Consider the following 6,658-nt stretch of genomic DNA (forward strand, 5'->3'; position numbering starts at 1 on the left):
TAGATAAGTCGCATTGAATCTATGACACATGTGCAGATCAGCACAAAAGAGCACTCAACATACAAATATATAAACCTAATAAGCTGTAACATATAGACAATTAAGTTACAAAAATATGGGATTTATGTAAAAGCAAAATATTAAAGCATGTAGCAAATGAGCATATGAACCGTTATAAATGTAATAAAATGAACTATGAGACTTGTAACATATAGGCAGGTGAATTGAAAGACTTATAGAATGTGATCAAGTAAAATAAAAAATATCGGGCTAGATGAGCACATAGAGATTAGGCCACTTTTTTACCACAACCACCTTCTGCGGATATACCATGATCCCTTGACTAGAAATGATATAACCCAAGAAAGTCACAGCATTTAACCAAAACTCACACTTAGAGAACTTAGTAAATAACCGTTACTCCCTTAAGGTCTGCAACACCACACGAAGATAATTAGCATGATCCATCTCACTCTTCGAATACACCAGAATATCATCAATAAACACAATAACGAAGAGATCCAAATACTGCTGAAACGCCCTATTCATCAGATCCATAAACGTTACTGGGATATTTGTTAATCCAAATGACATCACCAAAAACTCATAATGCCCATACCAAGTGCGAAAAGTAGTCTTAGGGATATCCATCTCCCTAACTTCAACTGATGGTATCCAGACTGAAGATCTATCTTAGAGAAGAATATTGCGCCTTGCTACTAGTCAAACAGATCATCTATTCGAGGGAGAGGATATTTTTTCTTGACTGTTACCTTATTTAATTGCCTCTGTTCGATGCAAATATGAAGAGAACCATCCTTCTTGCACACGAAAAACACCGGTACACCCTATAGGGAAATACTAAGATGAATAAACCCTTTGTCTAGAAGATCCTTAATTTATTTCTTAAGTTCCCTAAAGTCAGCCAGAGTCATTCTATATGAAGGAATAAAAATTGGACGAGTGTCCAGAAGTAAATCAATACCAAACTCTATTTTCCTATCTGAAGGAACAGCTGGAAGTTCATCTGGAAAGACCCCTGGAAACTCATTAACTACAGGAACCGAAGACAATGAAAGACCTTTCAAATTAGAATCTTTAACCTGAACTAAGTCATAAAGACAACCTTTAGAGATTAACCTCTGAGCTCTAAGATAAGAAAGAAAATTACCCCTAGGCGCTGAGGAACAACCTTTTCATTCTATTTTCGGCTCACTGGGAAACCTAAAGATGACCCTACATGTTCAACAATCAAAATTTCCTTACCAAGAATGCAACCAATCCATGCCTAAGATTACATCAAAATATACCATACCCAACTCATACAAATCAGCCAAAGTCTGCCTACCACTCACAGATACTACGCACCCCCTATAGACCCATTAAGTAATAATCGGATCTCCAACCGGGGCAGAAATAGAAAATAGATCCGAAATAATCTCTGGATTGAAATCAAAAGACACAACTCCATAAGGAGTCACATCGAAAAAAGTAGAACCTGGATCAAGCAAACAATACACATCACGAGAGAAAAACTGAAACGTACTAGTAATAACATCCGGCGATACCTTAGATTCCTGATAGGACGCCAAAGCATACAACTTGTTCTGACCAACACTAGATTAGGAGCAGTAACAAAAGTAGATACCACACCACCGGGCGTAGGATAAGAAGATAAAGACACCAAAATCTTATTCGCCCCCGTAGTAACCTTGTTAGACGGACAATCCCTAAGCCGATGGCCTACTTGGCCATACTTGAAGCACTTATACCTACCTTCCTCATAGAATCCCTAATAAGGACGACCGCAAAACTGAAAAAAAGACTAACCTTCACTTACTTGAGACTAGGATCCCTGCACCCGAGAATTATCACCGTCACGATGACGTCTATCGCCTGACTATTGGGGGTAAAGGAAACAGGCAGTAGGGAAGGAACCAGAACTCCCCTATTTTTTTTGCCATTTCCCACCATCTCTACCACTTTGAGACTATGCACCTCCTTGATAAAAAAACCTACCCCACTTACCCTTCCTGTCTCTATATTCTGACTGTCTTTTCTTCTCTTACTCAACCTGTTGCATATGAACAGTCAGCCTCGATATGTCTATATCCCTCATAAGCAAAGTAGTTTTACTCTACAAAATTAGATCTCTATTCAGCCGAGAAGTGAACATTCTCATTCTCAATCTCATATTAACTACCAAGTTAGGCGAATACCTCGACAACTGATGAAACTTCAAAGCATACTCCTTCATGGACATTTTTCCTTGCTTGAGGTTTACAAACTCCTCTATATTAGCTTTCCTCAGCTTTTGAGAAAGGAATCGATCCATGAAGGCATCAGAAAAGGCCGCCCATAAACAATCCTTTTCTACATCATCTTTATCTCTATCCCACTTCTCATACCACATAAAAGCGACCTTTTTGAGCTGATAAGCTGCAAAGTTTACTTCTTTCACATTAGTAGCCCTCATTACCCGAAAGATCTTCTATATCTCATCAAGAAATCCCCATGGGTCTTCCTCCACCTTCACTCCCGTAAAAGTTAGAGAACCCATCTTTATAAACTGTCTAAGCCTAGCGGCCTCAGTAGATACAACACTAGTTGTACCCCACTAAGCCTGAGCAACAACCAGTTACGTAATAGCATGCATAGACTGATGAAACTCCACACTCGTTACATTACCTTGAGGGACCTGAAGAGCAACAAGAGTAATAGGAGAAACTCCGATACAATTAGAAATAGGACTATGAGATCGAATATATACTCCAGACGTAGGAGGTACCCCTTCAGCATTATCCCCAGCGGAACGAAAGAATTTCCTTGTGTTCCAGATCTAGGAGGCATGATCTAAAAGATAAATAAACAAGAATTAAAAGAGATTCTAGGAATGAGAAGTCAAGTTTGAAGAAAGAATACGAAGAAACTAAAATATTCCTAAAATCTTGCAGACTCTCCCTTATAAGTGTGGCACGCTACATATCCCTAAAAGAGACTTTAGTCGACACGGCTTTGTAAACTCCCAATTGACCATGAAACTTAGCTATAATACCAACTTGACGTAGCCCGGATTAGGGCCTTGTCGTAACAAGCATCCCAAGTCCACCTAGGATTGGAGATGAACCCCGTTACCAAACCCAACCTTCAGATGTCTGCCCTGAGTTGGATGAATTCCGAATATTTAACAAGATAACATAAATGTCCTTATTAAGACTCTAGGATAGGGTTACAACCATGACCAACCCAACTGAGTCTATCCATACTAATCCACCCATTCATACCATACCAAAACATAAGAGAATATCGAAACATAATATGATAATCAAACCCAAAATGTGATACGATGGAACAACAAATAATATCATCCATGGATGTAAGCCCCAACATCCATCTCGATGCCAAGTCCAATACCAATATTGATCCCACCATACCAACCCCCAAAAGTACCATAAAGCCTCAATAAAAAATAATACAAATATTTGATTGGGACATGCCCCACCATGGCTAAAGCCAATATCCAGAAAGAAAGTAAAATGTCTAAAATGTCCAATATGAAATGATGTCTTCCGAAAGGATGAAACCTCACCACTTTAGTCCAATAAGTTGTCTCCAAATCAAGTATTATAAAGGAAGAGTCAAACGTTAGGTTCCTACATAGCGTAGGTATACAACCGCAGTAGACGGGTTAGCGAGTAAACACTAGCATAAAACTTGGGGTAAGGATAAAGTAATGCCAGTTACCAAAACCAAGTAAAAATTATCCAATGTACACAACCATACATATATATATAAGTTCTAAGAAAAGGGACTGGGTTTACCACGTCGTTTAAAACATTTACCTGGGTCATGTAGCTTAGCCATCCTACCACCCACAGCCATATGGGTTTAGCTCCTCCTGCTGAAAGGGTCTCGGTATATGTAGCCACACGACCAGGCAATAACACTGGGATGACTAGTACATCCATCTAATATAAACGTAATACTTATACGTGGCCATCGAAGACCCCTCATATCGGTAAATATGAGTTTTTGATTTTGATTTCCTCGGGATCTCCACCTCCATGACTTAGCTTAAACTTTCCTCCATTAATGCCCAAATTAAAACTATTAACAACTAATATAATTTTCCATTTATTAACAAAGGCTAGTTTAATAAACTAGTGGTATCGTCATACCACCATACTTGCAAGCATTATCTTTAGCCAAACTATTTAGATTAAGGGGACTCTTTGATACAAACAAGAAGAGCACAAAGAGAATGAGGTATTGTCAAAGGTTCAAGTTATGGATTGAAGACCCTTTTTGAGCCTTTCAAGCCTTGTTTATGCGAATAGGAGCTTAGCCTTTAACCAAGGGAGTGTATTTGCTAAAATGTGAAGAAGAGCTTTTAATACACTCCAAGGTAGCCTAGAACATACTCCAAAGGTGCCTCAACTTAGGGACATTATGCTCTTTTTAGACTCCCTTTTTACACTCCAAAGGAGTACCCTTCATTAAGGGTATTTTGGTCTTTTATGTAATAAGCTATAAATAGACTCCTTAGGCATATTTTTCATTAGACTTTGATGAATTTAAATTGAGTATTACTCATATTTTATAGCTTTAGTCTTGTAGTTGTATCTCTTAGAACCGAAACTTGGTCCATGAACATTTGAAAGTTAGGGTTTTTACTTGTCTTGAATGATTTGGCAAGAAAGGTGTGCTTGAGGAAGTGTGAGTCCTTTGGGTCACCTAAGAGGGAGGTTTGAACTTTCATTTGTGAGGTGTGTTTAAAGATTTGATACATCTTCTAGTGCTAATCATATAGTGGAAGTAAGGGTCTTTCTATCTATTCTTTAAATTCAAGTATTCTTCTTTTTCATCTCCATTCTATGTGTTGTTTTCTCTTTATTGGGTTGTTGGAATTTGCATATTAGTAATCATTTTAGTGTGTTCATAGCCATTAGGCTATCATTTGGTATCAGGGCCTTGGTTAGGGTTGTTCCAGCATCCCTAAATCTTGATTTTAGTGTTCTTATCTAGAAAAACTCACCAAAAAAGAGTCAAAAAATCAGAAAATACAAAAAAATGTTGTCAAGTGTTGCATTGTGTTAGATCCAAATTTAGGACTTAGATCTACAAGTTTTTACTTTTTCTTTGTAGTTTCTTGCACTAGATCCTTGCTCTCTAGTGCCTAGGAAGTCTAGATCTACTTTTAGAGTAAAGTTTAGTTGGTTTTGATCTAGATCCACCATTGTAGTGGCTTGTTTGAAGCTTATTGGAGGGGGTGACATTTGTGGTTGGTGTTGGTGACTTGATTTGTGACTGATTTTTGGTTTGTTAAAGTTGCTTTGGGCTAAGGAACCTAGATCTTCAAAAAAATTCAGATTTGGAGTTCATTTGCTAGGTGGTCAAACTTGGTCAACGCTTGAATATTCATCTTGTTCATCCATGATCTTCATAACTTAGTGAAGAAGGATATTCAAAGTTTTTGTTTGATCCAAAAAAGGGAAGAAAAAGAGAGAAAAAGTTGTTTGTCCAAAAGCATGTTCGAAGAATATTTCATTCTTCCAAAAGGAGGAGGGGACAAGGAACAACAAAGTACAATTGCAAGTACAAAGGGGGGACCAATTTATTTCTCATCCATTTTGAAGCTTGAAAAGGCTTCAAACTTGAAATTTTTTCCCTCCAAAACCAAATTCTCTTCCTTCCTAAGAGGTGTTGGCTGAAATAAGTTGGAAAAAAAATTGGAATTTTTCGAAAAGTGACAACCTACCATATAGTGCCACGTCATCACTTGTGCTCAACCAAAATTCGATTCTAAAATTAGATTTTCTAGTTTCTAATTTTTTTATTCTAGTTTCTTTAAGCTAGTTTTATCACTAATTAACAAACTAGTAAGTACCTACTAGGTTGGTAATTAGTTTAGAGTTCGTTTATTTCGTATCTCCAATTTTTATGTGTTTTTCTCATTTTTTAAGTCGTAGTATTTTGTTGGTTCAAGTTTGTGCATCACTTATTTTGAGTCGTTTCAAACAAAGATCAATTTCGATTCAAAGCTTCTCACCTCTCAAGTAACTTATCAAGTATTGCCGATTCTCCAACACTTGTGAAGCCAAGTGTGAGGTGAGGTTGAGTGTGAGTGAAGTGAGGCTTTTTGAACTAACTTATTTTCTCATTTTGTAGGTTTTGCTTGCTGTTTTTTGCACTTTTTTTAGGTACATTTGCCATGGAATCCGAGGGTACTACTTCCCAACCTTTGGGAAATGATGCTATTGGAGCCTTGATGGCTCGAATTGATGCCTTAGGTCGAAATATGGAAGAAAATAATGATATTTGAGAAGGAAAATGGAAGAAAATCATGATGCTTTGAGGAGTGAAATGTTGACAATCAAGGGTGTTATGGCTAAATTGAAAACCGAGGTTGATAAACTATGCGATAGTCTATGCCCACCAAACCCTCCACAAGTTCAAACCCCTCAAAACCAAATATCCTACACTTCAGCACATCTTCAACAAAAACCGATACCCCCTCTCCAAACCATACTAAACCAAATTTTCTTTATCCAAGTAGAAGAAGAGGAGAAAATAGAATCCAAAGAGAATGAGGCCAAGCCTCAATATGGAGAGAAAATAGATGGTAAAGCGTAAGAAAAATATAAAGAAAGAGGGAAAA

The sequence above is a fragment of the Capsicum annuum genome, chromosome 12, assembly GCF_002878395.1.
Source record: "Capsicum annuum cultivar UCD-10X-F1 chromosome 12, UCD10Xv1.1, whole genome shotgun sequence".
NCBI classification, from domain to species: domain Eukaryota; kingdom Viridiplantae; phylum Streptophyta; class Magnoliopsida; order Solanales; family Solanaceae; genus Capsicum; species Capsicum annuum.